Source organism: Anser brachyrhynchus, assembly GCF_964034855.1.
Source record: "Anser brachyrhynchus genome assembly, chromosome: Z".
NCBI classification, from domain to species: Eukaryota; Metazoa; Chordata; class Aves; order Anseriformes; family Anatidae; genus Anser; species Anser brachyrhynchus.
In genome coordinates, this window is record NC_137697.1 from 46,335,423 (window position 1) to 46,358,727 (window position 23,305).

Sequence of the window (23,305 nt, forward strand, 5' to 3'; positions counted from 1 at the left end):
CCTGGGAGAGAGATAATCAGGCATCAACTGATACTACAAACCTGCAGTCTGCCTTATTATTTCATTTAATTGGTTATTTGCTTCACTCTGGTATGCCTGGGGAAAATGATTCTCACTGCATGTTCCAGTAAAACTCAAGTACCTCTTTAGATTTCCTACATTTCAAAGCTCCAGCATTCTCATCGGCTATTCTTTGAGACAACTTACCCCTGACCTGGCATGAGATAAGTGCAGTCACCTTGCTCAAAGTTCACCATCTACAGCTAGGCAGTTGTCCTCATCCAACTCATTGATAGTACTCTAAAGCCTGTCTCTCAGCATGGCTTCTAGAGAGAGACTACAGGCTTGATGCCTTAGGATTTTCTACCGAGTCCATTAGTTATTCCAATAGCTCCGAATCTTTTTCCACTATTAAATTAGAAATAAATAACTATTTATATAGCAAACATTTTCTAGTCTTAGATTCCAGCCACTGCATCTTGTTACAGCTTGGTACAGATTCCAGATTCCTATAATATCGGGCATAGCCTGTCAAATTAACTGCTTTTAGCCTTCTAAATGTCACTTCTGAAATCCTCTGAAAGGGGAGAATGGACTATCTGTAAGTTCTCACTGTGAAGCACAATTTTCCAGACTTCAAGTCATTGCTATCCTCAGCATTTCTACCCTTATTTTTAAAGACATGCCAACTTCAGGAATGGATTTAATATTCCAAGAGTAGTACTTGCACAGATCAGCAGAGGAATGACAGTATCCCCTGTATTTATATATCTGAGTACTGTAGTAGTCCGTTTAGCTATTCTAACCATTTTGAATGATATCTACTCCTTTACAGCATTTTTGTTTTCTAATTCAAGAGAAAGATGGGACTTCTGAAGTCAACATTGGCTATCAAGCCAAGGCATTTCTCAAGTGATTCACAGAGCATTTTCTATTCCATATTTTCTATCCATTACAGATAAAAACTGAATGAGGAGATTTTAGGTCTGTTTTATTTCTAAATATAAATTACTGGTGTAGAGAACAGAAGGAAAAAGGAAAAGTCTCTTTAAATCCTATCAGATACCCCTCTTTTCTGACCTGTGGGATGCTTTTGTTTGCAGTGGAACAGGTCCAAAAGAAAAAGGAAGACCCTTGCTTTTCTCTCTGGGATCAAGGGCTCTCAAAAACACAAGGCTGGTTTTATCTGTTTGATCTATTAAAGCAAGGTCAGTATTTACTTTGGTCATGGAAAGCCCCCAAAGTATTTTCTGATATACTAAAAAGCCAGTAGCCAATAAGACCTGTGATTCCTCTGTGCTCTCTGCATGAGGTTTTCTTACGCCAGAATCCCCTTCATCTAGAGATGCAAAAGCAGGCACCTCCATCTGTATAACCCCAAGGAAACTACTCAATTTTCAATCCCTTTTTACTGGGAGAAAAAAATAATAAAAAATGTTAGGCTGAGATTTAAAGATTGTACAAATACATGTTTTGATAACTTCTCCTCTTCAGCTTGGCACCTTTGTGAATATTTGAGGACAGCCCTTCCCCCGTTCTCCCCCAAATGGCTATTGCCTTGTAATGATACTGGATAAATTCCAAAAATCATCATTTACCCACAAGAACTTCAAATATCCACCTTCCTTAGCCTGGATAGATGAATGACTCAGAAACACAGTGGCTCTTGCTTATTGCACAGTTCAAAGTTTCATACAAGCCAACCATTCTTGGTTCCTCTGTTATCTAAGCCATAATATACTCTGTATTTTATGAAAACATTACCATAATTATAATTGGTAGTTCTGACTTTCTAGAAAACAGTGATGGGTCCAACTTAAGGAGTTGTATTGTTAGGAACACATTAAAATAAAATCCCACAAAGCAAAGATGAGATCTGCTTAATATAAGGTTGGAATATGTAACAGCTTCAGTGGATCTCCAAAACTAGCCAACATCCTCTGCTGTGCCTCCTGTTTCCTGAATAGGCAAGCAGAACATAATAAGAAATGTTTTTGCAGCCTTCATTGATAGACAATTGACTTTTTGTCTCTGCTTAGCATCAAGCTGATCGTGTTCTTTTCAGAAAGCGCTCCTTCTCAGCAACACTTGGAAGAATGCTTTGTGATTTGTGTGAGATTTATGTCCACCCAGGAGGTTTTTCATCCTGTCCTCACACCCAGGTATTATTTGAAACTTCATTTAACTCTTTTCCAACAGACTATATACGTAGCTTTTGTCACCCTGCCCAAAGCTGATTTAGTTTAGACATGGTGCAACCACAATTGAATAATGGAGGCAAAGAAGCCACAAGAGCTCAGCCACGGATAAACCAGTATCATCATTTCCTCTCCCAACAGTATTTCCTCTTGGTCAAGACAGCTGGAAACCCCTACTGAAGGATATGTTGGGTCAAATCCAGCATGGCACATCCTCTGGGTCTGCGTTTAACTCCTTCCTAGGAATAAGAAGATGGAACTTTCACGATTGCTTTTGGATACTAAACAAGGTGGTCATGATGGCCCAGACATCACATATTTAAAAGTTTCAACACAAGGTTCCTCTCAAGGGGTCTGGTGACTTTCTGATGCACTTTTCTAAGCAGGCTCCTAAAGAAGCATCTTCATCCCCAATGCAAGGTAGCGATGGACTGTGTTCATATCTTGTGAAACTCATTACATCTCCTTAGCATTCATATTACCTTCTAGACAGGTTGTTGGAGAACAAAGTATGGAAGAGATCTCATGGATCACCAAGACTGGTTCTCTTGTTATTACACATACAAATCTCATATCCATTAACTTAAAGAAAGAAAAACAGCATGCTTGCTAAAGAAATGATGCTATGGGTCCCTGAACCAAGAAAAGCCTGGTTTTAAAGAGAAGGGAATATATACAAAAGTCTTCCGATAACCAGAAATTTAACTGCTAGCAACTGCTAGTCCCAGTGACCACACAAAAAGGTAATACACAAAGATCTAACCAACTATGATAATGACGTAACTCCCACACCCCTCATTCTAAAGCATTCACTTCTCAGCTGAAATCCCCCTTGAGGGTGGAAGTCAAATCTTACAGCTCTGGAACATGATGTAACCCTCAGTTCTACTCAGCTTATCAAAAAATTCCTGTTCTGCTCCCTCTCTTCTCACATTTCCTTGGCCTCATTATGCCTTTAAAAAGAGAGCTTGCTACTAAAATCCCACTTGGGCTAATTTGCCTATGACAGCTTGACAGCTGTAGCAAGAGAAACAGAGGGATTCTTCCAAGCAGATGATGATTTTGACTGTCCCATTAATTTGATCAGCCCAGCTCTCCCTATATAAAAATCCCACCAGGAACACAACTGAGAGGTATCCCAGAACACGTAGATAGGTTATTCAGAAGAGACAAAGGAAAAGGGAAGAAGGAAAAAAGAGAACAAGGGAGAATGAGAGGGAGGGAGGGAGGGAGGGAGGGAGGGAAAAACTCTGAAAATTGTTCATGTACAGAAAGTCTTAAATCATTCTTTACTAGTACATCAGAATTAATTGGTCTTCTACATGCACTGAGCTTCCTTCGAGGTAGGTTTGGTCCCATATTGCAAGCCCAGTATATTTCTTCTGCCTCCTAATAACAGTTAGGATTTTCTAAGCAGGCTACAGAAGAGAAAGTACTTGTTCAATACCAGTAGCCCATTGCCACACTTTCCTATTACAAGCTTGTCAGCCTGCCAACGCAGAGAACTTCCAGAAATCCTGCTTGCTCTCTTCCCACAGAACACAAAGCAGCATATTCCTTCAGAAGCTCTATTCAACCTCCCTTTCTTCTCTGTAAGCTTGCATCTTTGAGACAATGGATAAGAGGAGCCCTTCCTCCATTCATTTGCTCAGCCTGCTGAAGCATCAGATCTGTCTGATCTTGCAGCAGAAGCATTATCCTTTGTTCTGATCAGGTTGCACAAATAGCTGTGCTTGTGTCAGTCCCCAGAGCAGATATTTTTTTCATGACCAATATGATTACATCTCACACACCACATTGTGTCCACCTAAAAATGTTGTGGTTTGTTTTCCCCAAGATCCAGGAGATCTACAAAAATACCACTCACTGTTACGCACAAAGGAAGAAGGGGAATCTGTACAACACTGTCAGTACATGTATCCTAAGGAAATAAACCAAAATATTCATATCCCTACCAAATAAGTCCAGTGTCATAAGGCTCATATGAAGGGCCTCTCCAAGTTGAAGGATTTCTAGGGGTAGAACTTGATTATGAATCCCAAGACATCCCACTACTTCTCTGCAGATTATATACTCCCCATGCTGGTAAACAACAGCTGCTTTTACAGGTTCTAACAACTTATTTCTTCCCACACAGATATATTGGGCTGGTCCCAGCAACCCTCACCACTGTCGTGACATACCTTCACCTACAATTCACACCTGGACTGCTTGCAAGCTATCTTCAACTGAAGAGACATGTGTTAGCTACTGCCAAGTTAGATGAATATTCAAAGCAGTATGTCTGGTAAGCGGTTCAGTTTCCCACACTGACGAAGAATAATAAATCACCACATCTATTGATATAGTCATGAGCTCTCAAAAGGTTACAAAGCATGGCTTTAATTTTCCCTTCCCCCTATTCTACCATAATGCATGCTACTTATGAAACCGTTGTTATCACAAAGACTTTTTTTTCCCTAGGTCAGAAAATCATATTAACTAGAAAGCACAGCCTGTAGGTTCTTCAGAACTTCAGTCTGTCAGAAAACACTCATTCAAGTTGGAGGTATAACTTTATCTAGTACCTGAAAATCTCTTGTATTTTTGCCTACGTGCGACTACGTATGCTGTGTGGTGTCTGAGGCCAGGTAAAAGCTTGAATCCCCATTTCTAGCTTCTAGCCAGGATTTAAAAGGGGGGAGAAAAAATGCTAATCCATGGTTTGCAATGAACAAAACAAAACCAAACCCTACCACAGGGGAAAAAGTCATTCTGCCTTTAACCAAATCTAATCTAATCTTTCCTCACAGCTATAACATCACTCTGAGTGCTTCACTCCCGAACTTTAACTTCACACACAGAGCACAGAGAATTACTGATACAAACCTTCTGTACAAGGCCAGACTCAAAAAATACATAAATGGGTCTGATTAACACTGCTGAGTTTCAATCAGAATCAATACAGTTCCATGAAGATATTGTCATTTTTAGTAACTACAATATCCTCCAAAATCCAACAGCATTATATAATTTCTGTTTCATAAAGGCTTTGACTTTCCTTTTATTATCCCAGTCTTGCTTTAACACATATTTTATATTAGAAAGCATTCCAGGAAGCATATGGCAATAGAACTAGGTCAACCATTAACCAAATAACAGGAAGCTGATCTGCAGAGCACACCCTTCAAAGCTTGCTTAATGAGCTAGCTCTTCAGAATGTGTCCTTCAGTAAGGTTGCAACTAACTGTTCCACAGGATTTTCTTTAAAGCCACAAGGTCACCCAAGTTAGGCAGCTCCTAGACATGACACATTCAGAACAGCCATCAGTTAGTAAAAAGGCATCTATCCAGGTCACATGTTGAGATGAAGAACACTCTTTAAGCATACTTGGGTCACTGGACATCAGGAACCAGTTCCAACGCTTTCTTCATCTTATCAGTGAGCAGAACCCATTCAATCATTAATCTACTCCCACAATTTCAGGAAAGAACACATAAATTTGCCTTTGTAGAGCTTGTGTGGTGGGATACCATCACTCGATAAAGAACCTTACATCTCTCTGCCTCTTTCCATGCTTTCCTATCAGAAGAGGGCAAATTACTTCCCAGATGAGAGTCACTTGTCTGGCTTGCAAAAAAGGACTGTTATTAAGGCTGGAAACTCAGTGTCTCACTAAATGTTTCATGTTCTGGTTTTCCCTTGTTCTTTTAGAGATACAAACAGTATTTAACATGGTCTGTCAAATCAGAGAGAAAAAAAATATATCATCATGGTTAGTACCTTCATTTGTTCCATCTCAGTCTTATCAATTGCTTCAACTGAAGATCACTTTCTATATTTTTAAACAATCGAAGAAGCATATGCTTGAAGTGTAAGTTTTTAGGTCTCTGAAAAGCATCGGGTGTCAAGGAATAAAATCCATAAATAATGCAGAGATTAGTCAAAGTTCTGATTCACACTGTACTGCTAACAGAGCAGTAGAGGTGGCCCAATCAAATTGTTTCTAAATAAATAAAACACAAAATTTGCCATCACTCTACTTGTTTTGCATAGAACAGTCAATGATATCCATCAAATAACTGTTGCAACAACATAAGTCAACAGCGATGTACCAAAAAGAAGTATTAAATTTTAAAATAAAAATAAGCCACCATCAAGCTGTGTGACTACAATCAAATCTTGACACTGAACCTATAAAGATATTATTCTTCTGATACTCTCAGAAAATAATGGATAGTCCCTTATGTCTTTCTACTGTAGTCCTTCATTTGAATATTTACAAACAAAAATTCTAAGATCTCAAAGTCAATACTTACCTCCAATAAATCAAAACAACAACAAAAACTGTCTCTACATTTTCATTGCTAGTTGTAGGCACGTTTCACCACCGCTTCTAATAGGAAAATCTGTTGTGAACTTCTACAAACCAAGAGTTTGATGTCTACACTTGTGGCACCAAAACAAACAAACAAACAAACAACAACAACAACAAAAAAACATGTCCTACAAATGTTCTCGAACCAGTGTTTTCAAAACTGAGAACTTCTCTGTCACCTCATGTTTATGAGATGGGAACTCAAGTCCATCTTTCTGGTGCTAGAGCTTGCTAGAACCAGATAACAATTCCAGTTCCTAGTTATCAGACACAGGAAATGATAAGGCATCCATGATGACAGAGAAAACAGTCAGTGTGTGTGATCATATGTCCCTGCAGATTGCTTTGTATCTTAAGCGACAGCTCCTTACTGAAACAGGCTAACTCAGTGGAAGACTGCCAAGCATGCTGTGGTGAGATTATCATCTTAGCAGTTATTTATAATAAACTATCTTCAGCAAGTAGCACCTTTTTGGGTATGAAAAAGTGAAGGACCCTGTATTTTCTTTGCAGTATAGAGATGTTCTAGTTTGAGCAAGAAAAGGTACAGACAAAATTTAGAAGCCTTATTCATTTGCATATGAAGAAACACTTCTGATGAACATTCTCTCCAGTGTGCACTAGAAACTGTTCAACACACTGAAAAAGCCATAAAATTTCCAACTTCCAGAAAATAAAACCTGCAAAAGAAATTATATGTACACAGTAATTATATCTTAGAAGAAGAAGCCTATTGATTTGACTGTATCCTTGATACTTCTAATGCTCAAATAGCTACCATACATGGAGTTATCTACGTAACCAAGAAAAAGTTCTGCCTGAGATGGTGTTCAAGTTTCACCTAATTTTTCAGTGATATTTATTTCCAAGTACACTATGGAGAAGTGCTAGTCCTCCATAGTTTCAACCAAAAAATCTGCTGAATGGGGCCAATGGAGCAAGGAGGACTGTGTAAGGATGAAGTTACTGCAGAACAGAACAAACAGTCTTCACATACAGACTTGTTTTATATGCATCCCCTCCTCCCATCACCAAATTACAACTGGGAAAACATACCTGTGGGTTGACTACTACCACACTCCCACTCCAGTTCTTAGGAACGTATGAAGAAAGTCATACCTTTGCAGGGCTACCACAGAACAGCATCTAAGACAAGGATTCATTCAAGAGAAGCTGTAAAATCATTCTTTGAAAATCCTGCTCAACAAGCAAGAGAAATCATGAGAGCTCTGATTATGAAGTAGAGCTCTGCCATGCCCATCAGGAAGCAAGTTCTGCTATTCTAGAGCTTCCCAGGCTGCAGTTAGAAGAAGATGTCTCCAAACATTGGGGAGAGGGACATTAAAATGACAACAACAAAAACAAACAAACAAGAACAAACGAAAACAGGAGACCTATCCATGACTGAGCATACAGAAGACAAATCACTACATTTTTTAAGATTTAAAAGTTCACAGAATGCCTGAAAAGCTTATTTATAAGTTTTTTGTTGTTGTTGTTTTGTTTTGCTCCCCCCCCCCCCAGCCCGAGATTTAGATAGTCATGTAACGGTATTTGGCACTTAAAAAAATGGTGTCAAAGTAATTTGGCACTAGCCTTAATCAAATAGGAAAAAAAAAAAATCTAATAGGACATTCCTGCTTAAAAGAAAGCAGAAACAATTACAATGGCTTTCTACAGTTTCTTAGTAATTACAGTTTCAAAGACTATGCAGTATCACTTGCAGTATTTTGTACCTTTCTGCATTTCACAGCTGCAGTACAATGTTCTTAAATGGTTACAGCTTTTGAACAAACTGTCTCTGCACTAAAGCCAAAAGGATCTACAATGAAACTTCAGCTGAAGCTCAGAACTTTCACATGATTGAACTCTTCTCTTTCTCCAGATCTGCTTAGCCCTTCAGCCTCCCCCTAACCCCTTTTAAAATCCATCAGACATGCTTTTGGAGGGCACTTCACTTGTAAAAAAAAAAAAAAAAATTGGTAATAACAATTTAAAAAAGAAGAAAAAAAGAATTTCAAAAGGAAATGAAACCCTGCTGGACTGAAGTTTTCAGATGACAAAGCAGAAGGTAATTGTTTAATACCAAGTATGAAAGCAGCATAAAAGGACAAGATGCAGAGGGAAAAATCTATTTAGGCTTCCTGCGCTGGCATGAAATGGCTGCTTTCCTTCTTACTGCCAGCTCCCATGCTTCATGTTGACATTACACATCCTGTACTGTAGATCCACCCCCATGCTGATGCTTGCCCAACAGAATTATCTCCTGCGTCACAGCAGTGGTAACAGAACTGCTGGCTCTGCAGATCTGAAAGCACCATTTCAGTGCTTAATACATTCAGCAACTGGACACATTACCAGATATTCTGGGTTGGTTTGTGGTACTCTCAGCACTGTATTACTTGGCTGAACCTTCTGTTAACCAGATGGTCTGTTCTCCCCTTGGGACCAAACCATTAAACTTTATTTTATTAATTTCTACCAAAACGCAGGGACACTTTATAGCACTTGTGTCTGGTTTATCTCCAACAGGGTTGCTAAGATGAAAATGACCTAAAAATAACTGGAAGTGCTGCTTCACACCAACAGAGAACAAGATCTTTTGGAGTAAATATTTAAATGATCTGCCAGATGAAGTACCATAGTAGCATGAACACATGGATAGCAACTTCTATTATATACACATATGCAAATTTACACACTCCTATCATTGTAAAATGGTCTAGGTTACATTTTCCCTGATCCAAAGCACCTCTGTCTTGAACAGGAATTTACCATGCCAGTGTCTATTCAAACCATTCTCTTAATGGCAAAAAAAGTGTGAAAAGTCATGGCTTCCAAAAACACCACAGTTAGTGACGTGGCTCCAAAATGCTTGAAGATCATCTAGAGGCAACAAAGAAACATGAATGTTCCCAGTTGAACACCCTCAAACTCATATAAAATCATATTTCAGGGACATGCCAGCATTAGTTGAAGTCAAACTTGAGGTATTTGTAACACACATGCTCCCCCTGTCAAAATACAATGAGTGAGAATGAAAGAAAAGGAGCACATGAATGAAAGTGAAAGAATTATCTACAGCATTAGTTCCCATTGGCTGTTGCAAACCAGCTACAACCATGCCATCACATGCAATCACAAATGAACATCTCGTGTATGTAGGTGGTAGCTGTTGAAAGCTGAAGGCATCTTCTATTTAAGATGCAATTTCCAAATACCTCCCTGAAAACTCCAAAAGAATTAGTCCATGTAGTTAAGGATTTGATCTTTAAATGCGTACTCAACAGGAGTAGCTGCAGTCAAACTCAAAGTCATATCACAGGGACTATTCAAATGAATAAGCTTTTACAGGATAAGGACTTTAGCCCTCATCTTGTATTATCTGCCAAATGTACTGCAGTAACAACAAAATACAATGGGAGATGAGGTCTGACCTATTAAAAAACATTTTGTTAATGTTCGTAACAGTGGTAGTGAGGATTTATTAAATAAATAAATAACACATAAATGTCTGCACACAAAACAAAATCCCAGGAATGTAAGAAGAATCTTGTAGAAGTTGCAGTTTTAGTGCCTTCAAATAGGAAGCCAATTCACTTAAAATCTAACAATAATAAATCATTAAAATAGGTTCTCCAGGGCTACCACTACAGTGCAGTGCTTCCAAAGCAAGGCTGGAGTCACTATTCAGATTGCTGCAAGCAGACATTTATCAGAGGCAGACTTCTCAGCCTAGAGCTCCAGTCTCTCTAGGGCTGGGATCTCAGATATGTTTAAATAGGACAGCACTACTAGTGTCCAGCTTCCCACATGTGACTAACTTCTGATGTGGAAGGAGATCATAAGCCATCTTCTTTGTGCCACTTGGGCAACTAAACAGTCTTTTGGTCATTTATTATTAAAATTCTTACTTAGACATGAATAACCCTCCAATCTGGATGTCAACAGATCAGCAGGCATTGCCTTCAGCTCATAAGCAGGCTGCTTATTTCACCTGTAAAGAGGATTAGATGTTTTCAGCATATCAAGGAAACAAGCATAAGAATAGACTGTATAGCATTTTAGCTCCATCTATCTTTAAAATTTCCCCAATGAGAAGGATTTTTTTTATGTCCCATTTAAGTTACTACCTCATCATCATATGACTGGCCTCCACTGCCATGTCATACAAAACTTCAGTGTATGGTAACAGGCCCCCCAGAAAGTCATTCCACAACCTGAAACATCATCTACCCTTCAAACACACTAAAAATAGATTGCTCACCCTCTTGAGGTCTCAGCAACCCATCTGATATTACAGTACAGTATTAACAAACCTATGTAGACATGAATTCTTAAAATAAATATCTTCAGAGATAAGACCATAACACCAGCAAGCAAATTATATTCCTGTACACCACTGAAGTAGCATGGGTGAACCTGTGGAAGCACTGAAGCAACATGGAGGGCAATGAGGATTTCATGTTCATTTTGCAAGAGAACACCACATGCAACCCTTGGTCAACCTGCCTGTCATCCTGCCAAGCAACTCCTGACTCAAGGCTTTTGGTCTCAAAAACATTTTCTGAGAGGGACCTTAACAGTTTTTATGTGGTTTCTTGGGAACAAAACACACTGAAAATCTTGTATTGCCTCCTGCTCCACCGTGGAAGGAGAGCACTGCATTTGTGGAGAGGGAGTTGAATGGAAAAATCTTTGTAGTTTATCACCTCTGTAATCTGATCATTTAAAAATAATTCAGATTTACTCATTTATTCATGCAGCTGAGAGACCCAGAATATATTGACTCACTTTTTCAGCAGCTTCAGTGAATAATACAGTTATGCCCTTGGAGCCAGGGGTTTCAGAAAGTCTCTCACATGCATGGATAACCTGGCAGGAGAAATCTGCATGCTCTTGAGAAACAACAGCTTCTTCTCAACCTAGCAGAGTAGAAACACACCAGGGGCCAGAACCACCAAAGAGTTAAAAACATAAATCCTGCAACCCCCAAGTGGAGAGCCATTATACATGCTGATTCACACAACGGCCTTCAGTCATATTTACCTCCTGAAGGCCCGATAAGGTTCTCCTCTCCCCAGGCCCTGGTGCTATCATGCACAGGGCTGTTTTACACCATATGCTTGATCACAGACAAGAGAACTTGACCTCTATATGACCTGACACAGTTGAAAGCTGATATGCTTTCTCCCCACTGCCCTCCCCCACCAAAGATAAAAGGTCAATTAGACCAAAAAGAACCAGTCCAGACTGACTTCAAGTTACATGAATTCAACTTTCAGTATGTGCTCCTGGCCAGGAACCCAAACCCTTTCTTGCAAGGCTGCAAGTTACAGCCATGTGAGAAGGCAGAGAGAATTCAGCAGTCAGGAAGCTAATTAACAAGGTTGAGAGCTGCCTGGCTATGCTCAGTTTTCCATCATCCATTTGTTAACATTTTTACACTCGTCAAGTTATTCAGCTGGGCACGCTAGAAGCACAGTTTCAGGGTCTACCAGTGCTGGAGGTCCTATATCTTGCAGCCAAAGCCACCCAGATGCAGTCAAGGAAGAGAAAAACTGAAATGCATGATCAGAGCTTCCAACCAAATAAAGAGATATGAACAAATTTGAAATGATTTATTGACATTTATTTATGTTTCTGACAGTACCACTTGCCACACAACATACGAAACATGATGACTCCTCATGGCCATTTCCTTCCCAGACTTTAATACATTAACAACTAAAGCTAAGTAGATGCTGTATACATAGTTAGCCTCTTCCATACTCACCACAAGTAGTAACATATCTGAGAAAAAATGATCAGTCAGAATGAGAGCAATGGCATAGATGAAAAGTGGCAGATACCTCCAGTGGCCATCTCCAAGTGTTTGCAAACAGAAGAGATCTGGTCCAATCTCACACACCAGAACCACTCCCAAAAGGAACCTTTTCCTATGTACACATGGTTTTGTTTCAACTGACTGCAAAAAATCTAGCACCAAGGTCTTAATTTCCAATATCCCCATTATATTTTATTTATGGCTATTTCACTGAATAGAGGAATGGATTGTTTAAGGAAGTCAAAAAATTAACAGCAAGATTTCCAGAGCTGGCCACTAGTTCTTTGGTCTCCTCAGTGTTTGGTCAGAAATGCTGAAAATCATGTTATAAACACCCTCTTACCCACAAATCTAGTTGAGTCTGACTACACCTAAGAATCCAATTTTTAGTGAAAACAAACAAATGTTCAGGGACCTAAGTTCTCTGCAGAAAAAGTTTGCTCAATACAGGTTTTCTGTGGGAAAACTAGAGTTGGGAAGGGAAGGGAAGGGAAGGGAAGGGAAGGGAAGGGAAGGGAAGGGAAGGGAAGGGAAGGGAAGGGAAGGGAAGGGAAGGGAAGGGAAGGGAAGGGAAGGGAAGGGAAGGGAAGGGAAGGGAAGGGAAGGGAAGGGAAGGGAAGGGAAGGGAAGGGAAGGGAAGGGAAGGGAAGGGAAGGGAAGGGAAGGGAAGGGAAGGGAAGGGAAGGGAAGGGAAGGGAAGGGAAGGGAAGGGAAGGGAAGGGAAGGGAAGGGAAGGGAAGGGAAGGGAAGGGAAGGGAAGGGAAGGGAAGGGAAGGGAAGGGAAGGGAAGGGAAGGGAAGGGAAGGGAAGGGAAGGGAAGGGAAGGGAAGGGAAGGGAAGGGAAGGGAAGGGAAGGGAAGGGAAGGGAAGGGAAGGGAAGGGAAGGGAAGGGAAGGGAAGGGAAGGGAAGGGAAGGGAAGGGAAGGGAAGGGAAGGGAAGGGAAGGGAAGGGAACTAACTGTCTGTGTTAAAAACTACCTTCACCAATCCATCTAAAATTTCTGCACAACCTGACATAGGAAATATGGAACAATGTGAGCTGTCAATTTAACATCAACAAGAGGGAAGAGGGGAAAAAAAAAAGTTTTATTATCATCAGACAGCTGAATTCTGGCATTTAGGCCACATTCTGGCATTCAGACCCTTTATTAATGATCCCTATCTCAGCTAGACATTTATTTAAATCTTCACCAAGTCAACCCAGTTGGTTAATGCACCACCTGGAATGTCAAACTCATGCTGAACCCAAATTTTCCAGCACATGTAGTCTTACCTTGGTTACTCTGTTTATTTGATAAATCAGGAGAAACTCAAAGTATAGGCTGCTGGAACTCTGGTTCTGGGTGTCACGTTCACCCATTCTGCTCTTTTCTTTGACAGCAATGAAAGATCTAGGGATAATGTGTGACAGGGATGAATTTGCCTGGCTCTTGTGATACGTAGCTATCAGACCTTGAAATATTTGCATGACAACAGACCAATACGGTATGACCCATCTTCTTCCCCAAAAGAATATCCTGTGATGCTTTCTTTCCACAACTACTGCTATCACCCTGAAGCAGCACTATTTGAACCTTAAGAGCTGCAAGCGGGAAGGAAGAGTTTGCTCATTCGGGCAGTGCAAAGAAGCCCCTATTGTCCTACAAGGCCACGGAAACAGTGACCACATGTACATCAGAAGATTCCATTTTTAGCATCTTTCAAAACAAAGTCTTCTCTTTCACATTATCACGAGCACACTGAATCCTCAGTCTTCCTATATCATTCTCTGCAATGTCTGCTTTGTTTTGTCTTGAAAAATCATTCTCCTGCCTCTCTACCCCACGCAATTGCTCTATTAGCAGCAAGTTTCCACTACACATAATTATGGCATGCCTTAGCCTACTTTTCTGTTTGCTGAATAGCTATGCCTATTTTCTACTTGTGCTGATGCTACCATTTACTTTTCCTGACACTCTAATCCTTGTATCCTTTGAAGGCCTGACTTCCTCCACCACAACGGCAGCTGGGGTTCTCAGGCCCCTTTCCAGAGCTTTTTAATAGCAACAGTAATGCCAGTGCTGAACATCCCCTTTCTTAATCTTCAGGTCATCACAGAGGCTACACCTGTAAAAAAAGTGCTTCAAATACACTGTCCAGTGCTGCTAACCACCCATTATGTAAATGAACAGCAAATTATTAATTGCATTTTCCTGGCATACAATACAAGCATCTAGCTTCTTCTCTCCCAAAAGTGTAAAATAACTTCAATTTTCTGCACATTCCCAATTAGATTTTTTTATCTTCCACCACAAAAAAACAAGCTACACACTTCAACTAATTTCTTAATTTAACTAGTGAAAAACTAACCATAGTCCAGTGAATAAAGTGTTCTCTCAGAATTATTTGTCCTCAACACAGTGGCCTTGCAATGATTGCTGCCCTGATAAGCTCTCAGTAAGTCCTTCCTAATCGCTCATGACATTGACGCTGTGCCTACAGCTCCTTATGCTGACATTATTAAATGTATTCTTAAAGAGACTGTGTTTGACTCCAGTCAAGAACAATGACTGCACATCCTCAGATGTCTCATTTCCATCTTCTTTAAATTACCAAATTGATTGTTTTTCTTGAGGGATCCTACGATCTTCTACCCACAGAACTGCTTCTAGCCCCAGCCAAAAACTCACTGTATTCCCCACAGACAGCAGCTATGGAGGTCCATCATTACTTCCAAAAATTTAAAAAAAAAAAAAAAAAAGAGCTAGTCAAAAACAAAGAGGTGAAGATCAAGAGGAAATGAAAGGTATAGTATTACCGCTAAATCTGGGACTGATGTTCTGATAATCATTGTGTCTCAAAAAATGACTACAAACCAATCACAACCAAGAGTGTAGGAAAGGTTCTTTTCCAAACACTGCTTAAAGGAAAGCTCCTTCAATCAGTGGTTAAGCAAGGATATTTTGAGATGACTGCAGTAACAGATACTGACTCAAGCTGAACAAAGCAACTGCACCAAGATATTCAATCAGTAAGAGATGAAGAGAACACAGGAAAAAAAAAAAAAAAAAAAAAAAGTTGTACATAAGCCTGAGTATTTCAAATATCAGACACCAGAATTTAAAGATTTCCCTAAATAAAGGTTTCCCTTTCCCCATCTCATCCCCTCTTTCAAAACCCTCCAGAGTTGTGTTTGTACTGCAACATCTGGCACAGCTTCATAAAACCCAAGAGATAAGTGTCAGACTTTAGATCTTTGGTATTGTTTCCAAAGTTAAAAGAACAAAATGGAACAAACCCTAAAACAATCTCATATGACTTTTTATTTACGCATGTGTTCAACTTCCCAAACACATGCTGAAAGTAGACTAATACTTCCAGAACTCAGGACATAAATTAAGATTGCATTAAATCTAGTCCCCTCATTTGGAAACTTCTGCTAGAGCCTTTTCACTACAACCAACAAGATAATTATCATAAGTTGAGCTATCTCCCTTCCTCCCCCCTTTTCTTCTTTCAGCACTGGCATACAAGCCATGCTATTTTAACTTCTTTCCTGTTCTCCCAGTTCTTCTGGAACATTTTATTTTCAACAGTCAACTCATTTGGAGAAGTGCCATGCTGAAGTTCAACCATTTACAATGTTAACTGTGTCTCTGCCAGCAGCAGAAGACTTACATCACACCACCTTCTCCAGCATCTCTTTCTTTAAAAATTTTGAGTTCCTGTCTCTGAGGAACTTAAGTTTCTGCAGTTTAACAGATATTTAAGCAACTTTAATTCTTATCATTCTCCTTACTTCTCTTCAAAATTGCCCTCACTTTCATTCCCTGAAGAGTAAGGTGGCAGTTCTCATCCCCTCCTCAATTAATACTTCATTGTGTCATGTGCTATGGGCCCGTATTATATCTTAATGCTACCCAAAAGATTTCCATTAAACAAGCCCTTTCAGAGAGACTGCTTGATTAGTTAGCACTCTAGAAGGAAGCAACTGTTTGAAAAGATAGCAAACATTTAACTTGATGAAGTTAAAGATTTTACTAAAGCCAGCAATTAGAACTTCATACGTGATCACATCCTTTAAGTGTTAAGTAAATCATATAGCTGATAGTAACAGCAGACCTTTTTCCTCTGGAACAAGTTCATGAAAGACAGGATTTCAGTTCAAAACAAAGATTAAGGGAAAAAAAAAAAGGAAAAAAAAAGAACATTTATATTATTTTCTGCTACAGTACATTGAAAATATACCAAAGTACAACATATAGGGAAACATAGTACCTGAAATGACTCAAAGACGATATGGGTCTTCATGGGCCTTTCCTGATCTGTCAGAAGAGTATCTCCCTTCCTTTACCATTGTGCTTCTTCCAAACATCCTTTTCAGTATTTCAGTTCATTTTTTGTTGTAGTGTTTTTTTGTTGTTGTTAAGATTATTTTTTTTTTGATAATTATTCTTCTACAGGTTTCATTGCTAGGTTTGGTTAGTGTTAGCTTCATAATAGGGCAATGTGAGTAAATGAAGTAGGAAACTGCAGAAAAAGGACTTATATCTGTGAAATTATTGAAAAGCTATGTAGTATTCATTTACTCATATTGCCCTATTATGAAGCTCAAAGTAGTGTTCTGCTCAGTTTAAGTAATTATCCACAACAACATGCAGAGAAAGTGTTAGAGCAAAAATAGAGCAATCTCAATTTATACTGTAACTCCACATGTTGTTTGGAATCATAGGAAAACACACAGGAAAAACTCATTTACACTTGTTTCTTGGAATTCCAAATTTCAGGAGGCATCTTTGGGCTCTTCTGAAGTAACCTTCCTCAAACTGTAACCTGTACTATTATAAGATTTTAGCTCTTCACATTTCCTTTCTAAGACTAAAATTAAACTTTTCCATTCTTTGGGGCCCACGGTAACATCTGCCAGATGTCCAGACATCTATGTTGAAGGCAGTTCTTCTCCAATACTTATCAACTCTTTAATTACTCATGTCTTCCTAAAAGTCAATTCTCCTTTAAATCAAAGTTCACAACACTGCAAAATTTGTTATAAACTTTACTAAATTAAAATGACCATCTTTTTTTCCACTTGTGTTTGCAGTTTTCCATTTCCAGCATCCAATTGTGTACTCATATTCCTCACTGCCTGGGCATATACAACACATTTTTAGTTTTCCTCCTGTATCAAAATTATTTTTAAAACCAATGGAAAGAAATTATAAACATGATGTTTTAAGTTTCTCCAGAATGTAGTTCATTATTAACCTATAAAAAAGGAATAAGGAAATCAAATATTTGTTTAAATATTTTTAAAGCAGTGGTCCTTAGGTTATGTCTAGTGGGGTTGAGAAAAGTGATTAAGAAAAGCTAGTTTATATACTGAACAATAAGCTATGAATGCAGTTTCTGATAGATCTTGCACCATGGACAAACTGTGGGTGCTCATAAATCAAAAGCAATTGAAATCCAATATCTGAATGAAGAAATTTGTGTCTGATGACAAGAAACATACTGGTCACCACTATCTCTTGAATTAAAATTATCATTCTAGATCCCCTGAAAGCCTTTTGTTTCATTTTTTGCTTTTTTGTTTTAAAAAATAAAAGTCACTCAGCTAGTCTTCTAACAGTAAGGTGAAATTCAGTCTGGGCAGACTAAAACAAGGAACATCATTAATGAGAATATTCTTCTCTAAAGATATTTCAGTCTCATAGTAGAGAAAACACCTATTCAAATAACACCACTCTCCAATACAAACCATTGCAAAAATGTTATTTTTCCTAGGGTGTCTGTCACCACAGGAGAGGGGCAAGATGCCCTCCCATCAAGATCCCCAGCTTAAATCTTAAACTTGTTCTTGTATTGCACATGCCACATTTATGAACAATGTATCTGCAGGTCATGTTGTAGTGTAAACACTGAGTTGACTTCTCAAGAAGTAAGAGCAAATTCATGATTTCAAACTATGAAACACGATCAGATACCTATGGAGACAATATACCTAATAGAGAGGATGGATACTTAGGATCTGACCCAACCAGCAGAGGTCAGTGAGGACTTTGTTATTATCTTCAGTGGCTGCTGATTTAGACCTGTACAGAAATTGTAAAGCGCATCAATGAACATCACATCGGGGAAAAAAAAAAAAAAAAAAGAAAAGAAAAGAAAAAAAATAGTTAACCTCCTTTCTTATTTTGTCAAACTGTAAGATGAAACATACATGAAATGGTATGTTGCATGGCCCACCTCTGAAAATGCTTCATTTCAGAAGGGTGGAGATAACCACAGTATCTCAGTACTTTGTGTGACATTATCAGCAACCAGCACTAACAAAATGCACAGCTGATAATGCAGTATACTTTCCAATAATATTGGAGTATATACACTACACAATTTATTCCACAGGAAAAATGAAACAAGGACATTGATTTTAACCTTGCAGTAGCTGGATCCCAAGTTCATCTTTAGTGATTACAGTCATCAAATCTTTCTGTTCTTGGTGCCCATGTGGGAGTGTGTTTTCAGATTCACTGGTCTCCTATTCTATAACATATACCTCCCATATATAACAAGTTCCTTCTTAAATGCTTCAAAATAATCTACATATGAATGCTACCTTTCTATGGAGCAGTGCGTTCAAACTCAGTAGCACTGCATCCTGGTATCCACCTCATGCATTTCAGCATGTAGTTTGAATTTTTTGAGGAACTGCATCTACTATGCATCTGATGTGCAAACCAAGATTGGTGGGAAAAGAGTGAGGCCTGGTTTGAGACTACTGAAACTGATTTCAGATTAAAAGGTGGGCTAAAAAAAATCACACAAATTCCTTTTCAACTGCTATCTCTCTTTAAAGATCTTAGGTTTCCATAATTACATTAAAATCATAACAAGAATGTTGCCATAAGTTTTCAGAAAAAAAAACCTTTAAAGACACCAAAAAAGACAGCTGTGAAAACTGTTTCATTTTTTCCAAGAGAAATTGTGTATTTTATGATGCTCTGAGGAACCTACTAAAAGCTTGCCAGTATCATTTTAATGCAACCTAGTGAGTGGGGAGAAATATTCCATCTTAATATAAAATGAATCCAAAAGAAGGAATGCTCTTGAAAATCAGAAGTTAAAAATCCCATAAATCAGGCATCAACAGCATCACCTAGAAAAAAAAATGACATTTCATGACATTCTCTGGAAGAACCTGAGCAGCCTCAATCTGTGTGCACTTACCTCCAAATGCTTTCAAAAATCTATAAATATTAGCATACATACACAATTCTTTGGTCAACTGATCAACCTCCTAAATTCTGTGGTCTTTAACCAAAGAAAAATGTCTAGAAAGGTGACCTCCACATGAAAGCATAAGAGCAAAAAAGCCTGAGGATGTGTTTCTCTGTGTGAAGGAGAATCTGAGCAATTTCCTCCAATCCTCATTTCCTGATAGCATGAAGTCAGAGAGAAGACCCATCACAATGTTGTACATTGAAAAAACTGAAGAAACCCTAGGGGAAAAAATCATGATTAAGCCACCTTCTGCCAGCAAAGCTTCAAAACATGGAGACACATCCACGATGTTAGGAGCACTTCCCATCTCAGCTTTGTCTACTCTCTCTCTCCTCCATTTTCTGGTGGAGCTAGAGAACATGACATGGCTTACCTGACTCAGATCACAGCTCTCTGCCAAACTAGTCACTTCCTCTTAGACATGCAAGCAGCTTCATGAGACAAACAGACCCCCACAGACACACACACAAAAGCAGCAGCAGAAAGCACTCAAACTTGAAGGTCTTTCTCCTTCCAAACACCAGAAAAACGAATGAAACTTTTCCCTTTTCTCCCCCAAAAGAGGGATGTGAGGCGGGGAGAAATCCTATCAGATCACAACTACATGAAGCTCCAGGAGGATCTCTGTGTGGAGAATAGAAACCACAATGCTAAGAGGACGCAGGGGGGGTAGAAGAAGGTTACTCCAGAAGACATAAAGAGCCTGTAGACTGTGTGTGTGCATGTGTGCGAGAGCGAGGAGAAGCTTTGTGTTGTGGAGCCTGGACTGGAACCAAAGCAGACAGCTTGCAAATGGAGGACAGGGAGATAAAGAAAGGGAAAGAGAAGGAAAGATAGGGAGAAAGCTGCTCCGGGTGGTGGAGAAAGGGGCAGGGGAGAAAGCTCCTTCTCCCTTGCCTGGTTTAAAGGTAGGGACATCGGAGAAGTGAGCGAGAAGAAGTGGGCTCCTTCCCTTTCCTTTCTTCCCTTCACGCTCTCTTTCTCTCAAAGGAGAGCAGAAGCGTGTGTAATGGCTCCTGCTCTCCAGCTGAACGCTGTCCTCCTCCAAGCAACCTCCTGCGGGCACCACCAGCCCCCCAGCCCCGGCGCCGCCGGGGACCCCCGCATCCCAAGTGGAGGAGCGCGGCAGCGGGGGCACCAGCGGCGGGGTGAGGGACCAGCCTCGCCAGCGGCGAGAGAGGGCAGCGAGAGGGGACGAGGAGAAAGAGCAGGAGAGGAAGAGGGGGAGAAAGAGAGGGAGAGAGAGAAAGAAAGAAAGGAAGGAAGAAAGAAAGAAAGAAAGGAAGGAAGAAAGAGGTCACCCGATTGCCTGGGTCGTGCCAGCACGGAGCTTTTCTCTCCTCCGTGTCTCTCCCGTCTCTGATCCAAGTCCACACGCACAGCACCATCCAGACCTCGCACACACACACATATCCACACGGGCACCCCCACCCCGAAAGCTCGACTGATATCTCACTTATCTCCCCATACCCCCCCCCCCCTTTAATGCAACAACAAAAAATTAATTAACCGCCTTCCTCCTCCTCCCACCACCACCACCACCACCACCACCAGCACCTCCTCCTCTTCTCCTCCTCCATGCAAGAGACTTCTCTCAAACAAAACACCCCGCTCTCGCTCCCTCTCTTCTCTTTTTTTTTTTCTTCCTTTCTTTCTTCCTCCTTCCTCCGTTGGCCGAATGAATGGATTTCAGAGGAAGGTGGTGGAAAGAAAGAAAGACGGAGAAGACCAAACAAAAAGATATATATATACACATGAGAGATGATCTCTCCAATGCCAAACCGGAGATGGGTTTTAATTGCAAGAACTTACAGGAGCGTCCCGGCACTGCTGCTCTTGCTGCTGTCTCCTCTCCTCTTCCTCTCTGCCTAGCTCTTCTTCTTGTTATTGTTGTGGAAGTTGTTTTGTGAGTCTCATGTGCTCCTTGCCAGGTCTCAGCAATGGAGAATCGCCATCTTTCCCTGCTTTTCCCCCCCTCTCTCTCTCTCCCTCTCTCTCTCTCCTTCACTGGTTTGCTGCAGCTGCAGATGACCTGAGATATCCGTCTCTCTCTCTCTCTCTCACTCACCCTCTGTGTCTCTCTCTGAATAATGAGCAACCAGAGGGAGAGAGAGAAAGAAGACAATCTCCTCTCCTACCACACAAAACGCAAGAGCACCAGGGGGTGCAAGAATCCTTTCTAAAAACAACAACAACGTGTAGGGGAAGAGGAGGAAAAAGAGAAAGAAAAGAGAAGAAAAGAGAGAAGGAAAAGGCAAGAAGAAAGAGAAGGAGGGAGGTGGAAGAGGAGGGGGGAAAGCAAGCAAACAAGAGAGAGATCCAGGAGGCAGACAGATGGAGGAGAAGATGGTAGTGATAGAGGAGGAGGTGTTGAAGATGAAGGAGATTAAGAGGAGGAAGGTGGTAACAAAAAGTTAAGGTTTGGGACACTGAATCACTCACGGGCCAGGGAGGAGGAGAAGAAGGGGGAAAGATCTGAAGAGCTTCCCCTTCCAAGCTGTTGCCTTCACAAAGCTTCTTGTACAGGAGCTCTCAGCAGCTCCTGCGATGCTGGGGGAGCCGCTCGGATGGAGCGCTATGCTAGGTCATAGCTCTCTTCCAGCCATGGCAAAAACCGGTTTCTGCATGCAGATCTGCCCCTGAGGTGATCCCTCAGACACATCCATCTAGAGGCTAATCTTCCCTGAGCAGGGTAAAGAACATAAATGGAGCTGGAGGTTGCAAAGTATAAAACCAGATCTACCACGTGGTTGGTTTTTAATCCCCCTTCCAGCTCGCATTTGATGTGGAGAAAGGAGACTCAAATTGTCCATTTCTGGCACGTATTTTGAAGTCTACTCCCGGAAATAAAGACAGTCATCTCCAGGTTTTTTATTTCTCACAAGCATTTAGGAGAAAAGAGAGCTTGTACTACCGAGCACCAAAATCACTTCCTACATTGGTGAAACGTTTTTGGCTGCAAAATAAAATAAATAATCCTACTTAAATAACTTTTATGCCTTCCAACACCTAGTTGTCTGCTCTTTTGTGACTGATTATTTAAAACCGAGGAAAGAAACGATCAAGGCTCACAAAGAAAGGTATCTTGGTGATGAAGGCAAGCAAGCAAAGACAAAGCTGCTGTAGTCTGCATTTATATTTAGCCTCGTTCTATTAAGCATTGTGCTTAGCTACTTCTTTTGCTCGACCCCCCTCCCCCCCAGCCCTCCACTCTTTCTACAACAACAGGTCAGATTCTTTCTAGGGTTATGCCTAACACTGGGGGTGGGGGCAGTGGGGGGATTAGGGGTTATGTGCAGACTCATAAAATCAATGCACGGGAGTGAGGGAAAATCAATTTGAGCACAAGGGCATGGCTGGTATTGGAACATAACTGGGATTTCTCGAGCCCTCAAGCGCTGCAATTTGCATGGGTGGAAGAGAGACTAGAACCACAGAGCTCCGGTTCGGGTGAAGGGGGAGATCCCTCCCCAGCTCCGAGGAAGTTTTGTGTGAGTGGTGAAGCTGAGATGATCTTCTTAAAGGAGTCCAGATTTTACTGGCTCTGGGAGAGGTCAGGCATGCTAGGACTTCATTGTCTGAACTCTCCCAGCTTAGCTGAAGACCAAATGCAGAAACTCTAACGATAGCAATAAAATAAAATAACAAAAATCAGTCGCCCA

At 40.4% G+C, this 23,305-nt stretch overlaps 1 protein-coding gene across 6 annotated transcripts in view; it reads right to left on the reverse strand.

The window, feature by feature from the left end:
* Positions 1–22,079, reverse strand: part of ZNF462 (zinc finger protein 462) — a 97,761-nt gene extending 75,682 nt beyond the window's left edge. For 2 of the 6 annotated variants that reach the window (XM_080574143.1, XM_080574145.1), the window contains exon 1: positions 21,456–22,079. The gene's annotated coding sequence lies outside the window, so the exon portion shown is untranslated. Of the gene's footprint in view, positions 1–16,640; positions 21,110–21,455 lie in introns of those variants that run through there. The other 4 variants (XM_080574148.1, XM_080574146.1, XM_080574144.1 and 1 more) reach the window with 3 other exon arrangements.
* Positions 22,080–23,305: the final 1,226 nt, after the last annotated feature.